At 43.0% G+C, this 12,827-nt stretch overlaps 2 long non-coding RNA genes across 2 annotated transcripts; one reads left to right on the top strand and one right to left on the bottom strand.

The window, feature by feature from the left end:
- The first annotated feature begins 5,938 nt into the window (after positions 1-5,938).
- LOC112997277 (uncharacterized) lies at positions 5,939-11,468 on the top strand. The gene is made up of 3 exons (XR_003262656.2): positions 5,939-6,055; positions 7,674-7,790; positions 10,398-11,468. It is a non-coding gene; the product is annotated as an uncharacterized LOC112997277 (long non-coding RNA).
- On the bottom strand, positions 7,785-12,144 carry LOC135328020 (uncharacterized). Its single transcript, XR_010388748.1, has 3 exons — positions 12,001-12,144; positions 10,993-11,091; positions 7,785-7,842 (listed from the first exon to the last, which is right to left on the bottom strand). It is a non-coding gene; the product is annotated as an uncharacterized LOC135328020 (long non-coding RNA).
- Positions 12,145-12,827: the final 683 nt, after the last annotated feature.

Here is a 12,827-nt window from a genome sequence, read left to right as displayed (position 1 = left end):
GCGGATTTGGCTTGCTGGTGGCAGTGAACGAGAAAGAGCAAAGGAGGCCCATGCAAACCGTGGGCTGCTCGCCTGTAGCACTGCCTGCACCTGGTGAAGGGCAAACCTTCATCCTGCCAGTGCACAAAGTACAGCTGGGAGCACCTGCAAGCTCAGCTGCACATGCTGTACCCTCCATCCTGTGCACGTCCCAGACTCTCCCAGAAACAGGACTTTGGCCATGGCCTGTGTGCCTCATGCTGGAGCCTGCTCTCTGAGCAAAGAGAAGAGTGCACTCTGCCAGTTACACCACTGTGATAAAGAACAGCCATTTACTCTGTTAGAAAGAAGGGGTAACATTAAATTGATGCAGCATATTTTAAAGCAGCAAATGAAAAAAGCACCTTAATTCAGTTGCAGTATTGTTGCATTTGCTACCGTCAGTTTCTTTTTGAAGCAAATATCTCAACAAGAGGCAAAAGAAGATAAAAAAGTGTTGCACATTAATATCAGAAGCACACTGTTCAACGATGGTTCTCTCGTCTTCCATTCTATCACAAACATTTCCATTACTAGGGATGTAAGATTTTTCTTCTTTTTCCCTTTAGTATGCATTATATTGTAATGGATGATGCCTGTATATGATACATTGTTTAAAACAAAACACAAATATATCAGTGAGCTACCACAACATATTATGCCTTGTTTTGAATATGGGATCTGCAGCCTGTATTTGAAAAAGTACATGACATGCCATTTCCCTACTTTCAAAAACCTGGTTTTCTCACAGTCATTTCTGATTATGGTCTGCAAGCCCAAAACAAAGTTCTTCCTTTCCTAAAAGGTCTTTACACCCTTGCCCTTTTTGTGTGTGGTACTTTGTTTGTCTTCTCCCTTGTGTATTCACTGGATTAGGACTATTACTGATTCTGACATTGATACTGTCCTAGTATTGACTCCAAGCTGTTCCCAGCAATAAATCACTTATTTCTTCAAAAGACAATGTGGATTTTGCAAATAAATGTAGACAAGAGGGGGCAGATAACATTTTAGGCCCAGCAGTTTGACAGCGTTCCTTTAATGTGCCGAGGCTTTCTCGTTGCAGATAGATTTCCATCCAGTTGCACTAGCAGCAGAGCTGGGAGCCTGAGCTGCCCTGGGGGCGAGTGCCAGGCTGGCACAAACATTAGGTGTCTCTTTCTACCCGCTCTGTGAACCTGCAATGATCCATGTGAAATAGAAACCGAAGATTTCAGGCCTCCTGGTGTAAGCAGCGAGCCTGAACTCTTTCTGAACTCGGCATGTGCCAAGTCTGGAACAGTTCAAAGGGAAAGAATGAGAGAATTGATAAAGACGACTGCGCAGCTTCATGTTCTGGGCTGCTTTGGTGCCTGTGTTGCTGCACTGGTGAAGCCAGATCTGAATGTTGTTGCAGAATGAAACAGAAACATTGCACACGCAATTTGGGATTATTCTGAAGCTCCTCTGGTTAAAGATATTGCTACCTTGCTAGTGCCAGATAACTAGATATATTATGAAATCCCACAAATCACTGTCAATATATAATGGTAGCAAGAACCCTGATGCCTGAAGTTTGATATTTTTTTTCCTAACAGGTTCTGGCAAGAGCTGTGGAAAGAAGGATCCTGATGGAGTCCTATGTTTACTCCCACCGGAAAAAAAAGGGCTCTTCTGATAATGTTATCACTGGGGACTGACCTTAAACTGCCAAGTTGATTCCTTTTAATATATCTGCTGGATTAATAATTGGGTTGAGCACGATTGCAGGATGTGCCAGGTGCCTATGACAGTCTCTTGACATGTCCGAAGCAGGAGGGCCTTGGCATCCCTGGCTGCACAGGTAGAACCACTCCAACATTTATCCAGAACATGCCAGTCAGCAGCACAAGTGGGAAACAGCTGCTGAGTCTCTCCTGGTGAGAGAAAAACCTGGTGCTTTAAACTCCAGCATGGAAATTACCCATCCAAAGATCCCGTTCTCAAGTTCGAGTTTAGCTTTTTCCCTGTCCTTGTCCTGGTCTCGTTAGAGCCTGAAGTGGGGGCCATTAATGATGCAGGCCTGGAGCCCCCTGGCTGCTCTTGCTGCCTTTCCTGTGGGAAGCTTTTTAATATCTTACGTTGATTTTTCTGGCAAAAACAAAGACATGAATGTGTATGTTTTAACAAGGAGGTTCACGGAAGGATAAAAAATTTCTAATTGCTATTTTTTGCCATGTGCACAAATATTTATAAATGAAACATGCATCTATGAACTGTTCACATGGTCAAATAATTAACCATAAAGGCAATATAGCAGCATATCTATAGGAATTTGCTCTCATTTCCCTTAGCTAGTACTGAATGCTGCGCACTCCTGCAAAAGAAGCTGGCAGTCTCTCTGGATCAGGAGCGTTCAGTCCATTTTAGGGGGCACATCTGTTCTACTTGCCTGTTCATGGCCACAAAATTCACAGACAATAACCAGTCAAGAAGGACTATTTATAGTTAAGTAAATTGTAGTACCGTGACTTGAATTCTGATGCTAAAAATTTAATACATAAATTATCTCAGTAAATGAAAGATGTAGTTCAACAATTCTCTTTGCCACTGCTTTCATTTTTTATCTTCTCACCTGAAAGAGTTTCATTCAGAAGTGTAACTTTCTGATGGGTAGATTTGCAGCTGCATCTGTTCAGAAGGGGAGGAAGGCAGGGGATTCTGCACACACACACACACACAAAAAGTTGAATGTCACGTATCTCTGCACTGTGTTCTGTTTTGGATACTGACTTGTACAGAAAAAAGGACGCAAGGGAAAACAACTCCATTTTTTCAGCTCTGTGGCAGACTGAAATCCGGGCATGAACCTTACGGCTGTAAGGATGACCTCCTAGTCCAGACTCACCTGACCTATGCAAACAAGGCACCTGGGCTCAGCTCAGCTCCTGTAGCCCATGAAGATAGGGCAGCCCCAGAGGCAACTCGTCCAACCTCTCTTAGACATCATCCTCTGGAGTTACATGTCTCTCCTACATGGCTGTTGAGGAAGCCTAGATGACTAGCTTCAGTTAGACACTACCCTTCTGATGCCTGACATCAGGCGAGACAAGCCTGTTTCCTGGTTTAGGGGCAACAAGAGTGCAAAGGGCTATGGCAATGCCCTGCACTGCCCGTCAGCCTGGAAGGTGCCCCGAGAAAGTGGGCTGAATCTGACCTGACTGCACCTGGACCACTGCCTGAGCAAGGAAATCTCTAACTGACCTATTGGTACAGTTTTACAGCATCGTTGTGTTGCAAAACCAAACAAATTAAAGGCCAGGGTCTGTACATAAATGACGTAACTGTATAAATGCAGAAAAAGATAAGAAATAAGCCTCTGATCAGAACTAAAGACAAGGTCCAAAAGTTTAAGGTCGTAATGCAATTCCTTTGTTATGTATATTTTTGTTATACATCTTGGAGGTTTTATCATATTATTAGACCTCAGATGTCAAGTAGGTCAAATGAACATTGCACATTCAGTAAAGCCTTATTGGCCTGATCCACCTCCCAGGAAAAACACTCCTTATGGACTCCTGTGGAAGCAGAATCAGGTTTTCTCCTATCATTAAAAAAATGGTTTGTAAACAGGTCACATTCCCGAATTACTCCTCAATTACCGAATGAGCATTCAGAACGCTGTGAACACCCAGGGAAGTCAACAGGGGGGTTCACTGTTCGATGAATTATGATATGGGCACTACGAAAATATTATGGTGACTGAGTGGGTTTCTTGTTCCTACTCTCCCAACAGCTGTAATAGCACAGTAACCACTGTCTCAGGAAACAGCGTCATTTCACTGAATGTCAAACCCTTTCCGCTTGCCGATAAACAGCAGTTTGAAGTACCACCAAGAGTTGCAGTCCTTGACAACGGTACAGCTCCAGTGACATAAAGGGGAGTGGTTACAAATTTGATTGACTGGAAACATGATAGCATCTTTTTAGTTTAATCTTCTTCCCAGAAATGTATTAAGCTGAACAGTGTTGACAAATGAAAAATTCACACAACATCTCCTCCTCCCACCTTCTGCCCCTGTCTGTGATGAACAAATAAACGTAGAAATGGTGGAGGGGAAGGGGGGAGGAATGGGAAATAAGTGTGAGGAGAACGATCTCTAAATCACTTCCTATTTTTAATGGACATTTTTGAGAACTGTTGGTTTGGGAGATTTAATTTCCCTGACTAGTTGTTCATTTCCCTCCACCTGGGTAGGAAAAAGGGCATTGTAAGTATCTCTGAGAGGGTGAATAGCAGGACAACTCTTACTGGGCTCCCCAGCATTTGCCCCTGCCTCCCCAGCTGGAGAGCCCAACAGCTGTCTTCATAAATACTGTCACTCAGGATTTGAATAGTTTTACATAATCTGGAAAGGAGTGGGGAATCCAGGCTTTTTACTGGTCAAGTGGCAGGTGGGGAATTTAAGCTTTTATAATAGGACCACAATTGCTGCTCCCACAGGGATTTTCTTCTACTGTCTATTGATTTAGCTCCAAAGTAAAGACTCCAGGATTAAAAGGGGGTGGGGGGAAATGGGACACACACACAATATATTCTGAAGGTCAGATGAGTGAAGATGTAGAGGAAATCTGCGTTGATCTCACTGCTGCTGCATCAGCCCAGACTGATGGCCTGTGTGGCCTGTTTGTAACTCCTGTACTGAAGAAGAGAAGCATTTAAACTGCTGGGTCATTAGTTCATGTGAGAAAAGGAGAAGCTGCTATTTTAGCTATGGGATTCTGTTTTTAATTCTCCTCTCCTTTCCCTTCCCTTCCCTTCCCTTCCCTTCCCTTCCCTTCCCTTCCCTTCCCTTCCCTTCCCTTCCCTTCCCTTCCCTTCCCTTCCCTTCCCTTCCCTTCCCTTCCCTTCCCTTCCCTTCCCTTCCCTTCCCTTCCCTTCCCTTCCCTTCCCTTCCCTTCCCTTCCCTTCCCTTCCCTTCCCTTCCCTTCCCTTCCCTTCCCTTCCCTTCCCTTCCCTTCCCTTCCCTTCCCTTCCCTTCCCTTCCCTTCCCTTCCCTTCCCTTCCCTTCCCTTCCCTTCCCTTCCCTTCCCTTCCCTTCCCTTCCCTTCCCCTTTTTTCTTTTTCTTTCTCTTTTTCTTTCTTCTTTTTCTTTCTTTTTCTTTTTCTTTCTTTTTCTTTTTCTTTCTCTTTTTCTTTCTTCTTTTTCTTTCTTTTTCTTTTTCTTTCTTTTTCTTTTTCTTTTTCTTTCTTTTTCTTTTTCTTTTTCTTTTTCTTTTTCTTCTTTTTCTTTCTTTTCTTTTTCTTTCTTTTCCCCTGGCTCCTTGCCTTTTATCAGCTCTGGCCATACTTCATGACTTTGATATGACTGTGTCACCTGAGATCTGACTTTTCCGAGACAGGCCAGACGCTCTTCTGGCGTGAACTTCTGTAGCTCCACCGAGATCGAACAGACCTACTCTCGTTTACCTCAGCTGAAGGCCTGGCACAAATCTAATAGCAATGTCTGAGATAAATCATAATTTAGAAGATGTAGATCTAACAGAATATCAAAGGAAATATGAAGTATTATACATTGTTTATGACCATACAGGTGCAGTATAGTGCAGGATTTTTTGAATAATAGCTCACTGGTAGCTGAAAATTATGCCAGCCTTGAGCAAACACAGTAAACCAAACAGAGCTGGGATTAAAGTAAAAAATACATGTTCTCTTGCTTACGCTTAGCTGACCATCCCTGCCGTTTGCGTCTGCAGTGACATCAGTCCTCATGTGGGGGTATGTTTGCATGGCAGACGCTCAATTCCTGGAGACCTGCCCTTCAGCCTCGGGCTGGCTGCAGCCGGCACATGCCCTGGTGCTGCCTCGCTCAGACACCGGGGCTGATGAACGGGCTTTTGCACAAAGCAAACTTTCATTTGCTGCGAACAGGTGCAAAGTGTCCTTTTGTGGGAACAGCTGGGAAAGCCGTAACCCTCTCATTGCCTGCATTTCGTCCCCTTCAGGCGTGTTCTGCAGGAGGAAAAGGAAGTTTTCAAGAAATGCTTTCGTGGTTTTCTATGTCTGCCTGTTTGCAGGGTGAGAATTTTGCTTTTGTTTCCTATCACTAAACAGCTTTTTTTGCCTTTCTTTGTATTGAGCGTGAACAGAGCTACTTCACAATGACATCTGATTTAAAAAACCTTGCTGCACATAGCTGTAATTTTCTGAGGCCTACCCTTGCTTGCAGAGGAGCTGCATGGACATTCAGGCATCTGCTGCTGGGATTCAGGCAATAGCTGTGAAGATGGGTGGCCTTGCCAAAACTTTCCATAACCAATCACACAACTCGTTTAGCCACGTCCCCTCTTGGACTCTGGAGTTCAGCAGAGTTATAAATCACTTTTTTCTTGTCCTTAATGATAAGAGGTACTGGTGGCATAAACCTCGCTCCAGTCAAGCTCTTAACTACGAGCTTAAGACTAAGTATAGCAGTAGTTACAGTGAATTCAAATAAGGTCATAGGCTGGCCTTCATCAAAGGAATCAAAGGAAATAGGCACCCAAGGTCACATACATCTCAGTGGGGTGTGTAAAATAGTAATAGTGATATAGCTAAGCCTCATGGCAGTCCCTTATGTTTTTTTGATAAAAAAGCCTCTTCCTTATACTAGATTCAGTACAAGAGCATTTTATTTTATCAGATTCTTAGCATTTAAGAAAATTGCAGACAATGTATTTTATTTCCATAAATAGGAAATAAGGAAGAATAATGCAAAGACAGTGCTAAGCACATCAAAGACATCAAAATGATCTACTCTAGTGGGATGAGTTAAGGAATTTGGTAGCAAAACAGTCAGTAAATTGCTATTTTTGAAAGAGCATATTATTTTGTGGGTAACCATCTATAACAGTTTTGCTCAATAGTTACAAAATGGCCATGTGTACTTATCAGAAATTTCATAGCATCTTTAAAATCTAAAGGATCTTCTAAGTTAGCTGAAATGACTTATTGAAAGCCAACAGAAGTGCCAAGCAATTGGTTATATGACAGAAATTTTAAATTAATAGACTCTGGTAGGCCAAGAGAATTATTGACTACTCTCACTGGTGCAGCCTGCTTCTTTACAAAATACTCTGCCTAGCACATAACAGGAAGACAGATACATGTGTCAGCATAATATCTCACATCAGACTGTGAAATCATTGACATCAAAAGGATGGTTATTATAACATGGTGTATTTCTGAGGGTATATCAGATTCAGATGTAAACAGTGATGGCAATTTGGGAGATCATGTTTGCGACACTGATCTATTCTGATCATGCTTTGACAGCACGAGGAGCCTTGAAATTTTTACTGAGCAAGGAGTGTGTCTCACAAATGCCCATTATTTTTGTTTGGTCAGTGATGTCTCAAGCAAAGTCCTTGTGAGGACTTGGGCAATTTTGCATGAGTACAGATGAACTAAATACTGCATGATCTGTCTTGATACTGTATTGAAACATACAATCCATACTTTTCACTATATGATATGGAGTGAGTTCTGCCTTTAGCTTAGATTGGTGTTTCCTTCATCTTCTCCTCTCCCTTCCCACCTAGCAGCAGCCACTGCTCCTCACACTTTCTAACATGCTGGTGGTAGGAGCGACTTGGTGTTGTGTTGGTGTGTCACAGGCTCAGGAAGAGGCACTCAGATGTGTTTTCTGTGTGTGCAGGTGGTTCCTTGTCCTCTGGGATGAAGAGAGAGGCTGGGTGGAACTGCCTGCAGACCACAGTCCAGGCTCTTAGCTGCAAGCTGGACTACACCAATTTCCAAATGGGCATGTAGGAAGGTAGGACTGAAGCCTTTTCTCTCCCAGCCCAGCACCACAAAACTGGAGAGACCTTCAATGAAATTAAAAGACAGTTAATCAAAAGGAAATGTTTTTTTCCAAAATACATAAGTAAACACTGGCTGGCAGAAACATCACAGAGGATTTTAGCAAGAATTAAGAAAAAAATACATTAGTAGCATGAGTGTAATTATCAGGAAAAAATATTATATTAACTCTCATGCCATAAGACTCAGTCAGCCTCTGCCAGGTGGAAATTAGGGTGACACAGGGGACATGCAGTTCAATGTCCACCTGCCCTGGTTCTCCTCTCCTGCTCTGCAGCTTGCCTGATGCTTGCCATCATTAATGCTAGTAGTGGTGTCCATGTTGGAGAGTTTGGCCATAAAGCTGATCTGGCCTGGCCCTTCTTATTTGCCTCAAGATATTCTCATAACATTATTTGCTATGTACCACAGGTGGTCCTTTCCCTCATGTTGTTGTTCGAGCCTGAGTCTGGGCAAAGCTCTGACTAAATTCAATGAGGTCAGGTATCCAGGCCTGACCTAGCATGCTGCAGTCCTAGAAGGAACTGAATTTGTTCAGGACATAGTTTTAACACATATATGAGCTTTCTCTGCAATATTAACACCAGAAAAACTGTAAGAAGGAAACTCTGAGAAGGTAAGGAAAGCTTCTTTGAGTATAACCCTCTGTCACAGGGAAACATTGCACTTGCTCAAATAAATGCAATGTGTCTCTTAAGACATACCAGGTACTCAGCTGTCGAAAGGACTTTGTTGTGGGTGTGTAAATACCATTGAGGAAGGGGTGCTTTGGCCACAGCGCAGCAAGTGGGGAGGGAGAGACCATGGAGGAGTGACCTTCTGCATTAGTATAAACAAGCCCTTCATGGCATCTTCGTTTCCTCAGTCCCCTGGTGCTTTTCAAGAGCTGCTACACCTTGCCTCCAGCCTGCAGATATCACGTTTCCCTGCCTCAGTTTGCCCCTAAATGCCCTCTGTGCTTGGAGCAGCTGCAGGATGAGTGCTTCACTCAAGAAAGAGGCAGTCCATCCAGAAAGTGAAGAAAGGACTGTGTTAGGAAGAATATCTTAAAGCAGGCCCTGACATTTAGCTTTTTTGGCAAGAGTGCAAGCACCACATTAGTTCTGCAAAAATGATAGTATCCCTTAGTGGGACAACTGGCCAACCTAGAAATCTGCAAATGATTGTTCCTCCTCCGGAGGCTAGAAACCCACTACGTCCTTCAGAGGAGCAAGGTGGGACAAGCACAGCTTCATAGAATAAAACTCTCCTGGGAGCTGCATATATGTGCTCTGATCCAGAGAACTGCTGACTGACCTCCAAAGATGTTTACAAGGAAACAAGACCCATTCTTTTATTTAGAATCCTGCTTTCAAAGAGGCAGATTGTGTGTGAAATTTCAGCTATTTTGATGGATATGAGGCAAATAGGGAAACCTCAGAGATGAAATGCAAAGAATTCAACAAAATGTGCTCTCTGAAATGAGTTTCATGGCCATTAATCTGTTACTATCTAGGAATGTAGTATGTGGTATGTACTACTTGTGAAAAATTATCTGTGTATTTTTTATCTTTCATAACTACCAAACATTAAATTAATTTTCCCATTCCTATAAATATTTATATATCCATAGGCTCACACTTTTCCTTTGGCTTTTGTCATGTTTTACCTTTCTAGCTAATGTATCCAATTGCCAAATACCTCTGGCTGTCAACAAAGGTTTTAAAGTAAATAGAAAGATATTAGAGTTAACTGGGAGGAGGCAAATGTTTTTAAAGGAGACGTTTAACATCTAAATCACATTCCTTGTACATAGCTGCAGCAGTACTAGATCTATAATATAAACTCCTTGAAATATTCATTCTCCTCATTCCCTGGTGCCTTTCAGAATTTCATTTTAAAGAAAACTCCAAATTCTGTGATGCAAAATCAGAATTGGTAACACACACGGACCCTGATTTGCTGATGGGGGAAAGGGTCCAGTATATGATGCCTCATCCATTACAGCTTTGGTATTGCATTATCCCTGGAAGAAAATGTGTCTGATGAAATGAACGGTAAGGAAACTATGTAAAAGAGAAAATGCAGAACCTAAGTAGTGGGAGACAAGTCATATGAGGTAGCACACTTACTGTGAACTTCTCATTTTATGTTTTCTCAAAATTGGGAAAAGGTGATTTTAAAATTAACAGACACAAAATAACTAGTGGAGCTGTTTTAGACCCAGCACCTGCAACCAACCTTAACTATTTTCTATTTGACTTGACTTCAGGCTGTTCTGGATTCTGTTACCACTTTTTGGATGTCTGACTAGACAATTTTAAGCACAAAATAGAAACACTCAAAAAGGAAATATGAAACTAAATGTTTTTGTTAAGTGATCTGCAGTAGAGTGGCAATGATAAGTTATCACAGCTACCTCATCACACAGCTCTGAAACCTGTGCTAGAATAGGCTGCTGGAGTTGAGTAGTTTCCTGAAGTTTTCAGCACTGTCTTTGTTTTGCTTTTAAATTTAGGTATAACAAATTTTTGCCTGGCTTAATCTTAAGAATGAATCATTCTGAATTTCTCTCCCACAGTCTGTTCCCTTGGCTCCAGCAGGGAAAAAGGAAGACATCTGTGGTGCCATACTGACAGGTGGACTCAGTGGAATTAGGGAATACAGCTTTCCCAGGATGAGTGCCTGTCACAGCCCATGCTCCCAGGCACACAACTGGGGAACAGCCGTTCCTCTACTGCCCTGACCCAGTCGTCACTGCAGATGCAGGTCAACTTTGTACCAGGGAGAAGGAAAAAGCTGGCAGGACACTCAGCAGTGTGATCTGAGCTTCTTGCTTTTGAAGCCTGAACCAACATTATGTTTGGTAAGTGAAGTGTCATGCATCACAAATTGAGGACTTTTCTACCCAAAAAACTTTTTTGGAATATAGGGGTTACCCTTAACTCAAGTCTTATCAGTATGAGAAAGGCATGTGTCTACCAAGATTAGCTGGCACAGCAATATTAGTTGTGAGCTAAAATATTCCCACCTCTAAAATACCAGTACGAAGGAAAAACTGTATAGGTGCAGTGTTTTCTGTCAGAAGGTTTTTACTAGTAGAGCCTCTCACACTGAAGGATGTGCTTTGATTAGATGAGCAAACAAGCTGGTTTTGCCATTAGAAGCTCTCTCACCACTTGGGGCTTTGCAGAGATGCATCTGAAGGCAGAGGTGCACTGGCATTGCCTCTGCTCTGCAGACTTGCAGAAGGTGCTGACTATGGATGCTCCATTCTGAAATGAAAAACTGAGTTAAAAATGCTTGCGTGTGGAAAAATAAAAATGTTTCAAATCAGCTGGCTTAGCAAAACCCATAGCGAAAGTGAGAGTGGAAGCCTAAGCACTGCAGGCCTTGGCTAGGCTGTGAATGCAGAGTCAATAGGGCATCCAGGAGGTTAGGAGCCTTGGAGTCATGAAGGAGCCAAAATCGATGCGTGTGAGACAGGGACCTCAGGCCTGAGTCATGGGTTTCAAGACTGCCAGGCTCCCCGCACCGTCCGAGGAAGCCAAGCCTTCAGTAGGGATTGAAATCCTGGGGCTTTTGTCACTGTTGGAAGGGGTGCAGAGGTCTGGAAAGCTGCACATGAAAACTCCCAAAAGTCTTAACGTCCCCTAGGCAGTCCTATCATGAGGCCTACAGATGCTCGATGGTCTGTCAAGTGCCATCACAGCACAGCACTGCCTGGGTCTGCAAGAAGGCTGTGAAACCACTGCCTTATGCAATATCTTTTGATTTTGGTGAACTGGTGTTTTCCCATGAAAACCTATTTCATCATAAAACTTCCAGCCAGCTCTATGCCCAGATCTTCAGGGCTACCATGCCTACCTCGAATGCTGTTTCATTGAATCTCTGTTCTATCTGCTGCAAGGAAAAGTGAGTAAAAACGCAGCCCAGAAGCAATGGGGCCAGTTACAAGGGGAACAAAGTTACAGCAGAAAATCTGTAAGAGAGCACAGCCCTGGCCACAACAGTTCCTGCCACATCGGTGGTTTGTGACGAGGGGATTGAGGCAGTCCTGAATTTGCTGCCTGCAGTCCTATCCTTTCTCTGGGGTACTTCCCTGCTCATTCACACTCCGCGTGCATACTGCTCGGTGCTGGCCGCTGGAAGCTCTCGTTCCCCAGGGCATTTCTGCTGCTCACCTCCCTGTCCGTGGCGCCCGCGCTGGCTAAGGTTCGGCACATGTGAATGGGCAGAAATCGGCGCTCACCTCTGCAAGAAGCTGCTCATACTGCAGCGGTGCTCTGGAAAGCCCCGCACTTCCTCGGTTTCTGCAAGTCAATGATCAGAGCGGTCACGTGGGCTCCGTGCTTGGGTTGCATCGGGCGTGAGTCATTGACGGGAGGTTTCTGTCAGACACAGAGGAGTGATGCAAAGCAGGGGCTTTTCCTCTTCTCTTATGCATTAAATTGCAAAATATTAGAAATTCGTTCCTTTTACAGGAATTACCACATTAAACTTATTTGCTTTGATTTAAAAATAAATCAGGAAACAGATACTAAGGAATCAATGAGATATGTAGTCTCCAACGAGAAGGGGAATAACCTGGCTAAATGGTAACTTTGAAGCACTGACCCTTTCTAAGAGGCACTGACTCTTATCTTCAGTACTGTAATAAAAGAAATTACAGTAACTGAACTTTGAAAGAAAGACCTGAAGAGTTTGTTTATAATAATTTTTTGTATCAAGCATTTATCTAGATAAGTTACTAGAAAGCAAGTAAACAAGAAGAATGAATTTTTCCAGTTACCGAAAGCCCTTCCAGAATAAAGAGCCCCAGATAAAAACTGTGGGGTGTCCAAGATGAGATTAAGAGAACCCAGAAGAGGAGTTTTATTTCACTACTACTCCACTGGTAAATCTTTTAAATTCTGTGATTATTTCTCCTTCACAAGATTGGAATAATGTTAACACCTTGCTTTATGAAATGCTTTAAGTTCCAAAGATGTCAAGGACTTAGTATCATCCT

The sequence above is a fragment of the Dromaius novaehollandiae genome, chromosome 1 (genome assembly GCF_036370855.1).
Source record: "Dromaius novaehollandiae isolate bDroNov1 chromosome 1, bDroNov1.hap1, whole genome shotgun sequence".
Taxonomy (NCBI): domain Eukaryota; kingdom Metazoa; phylum Chordata; class Aves; order Casuariiformes; family Dromaiidae; genus Dromaius; species Dromaius novaehollandiae.
This window is presented reverse-complemented; position numbering and strand designations above follow the sequence as displayed.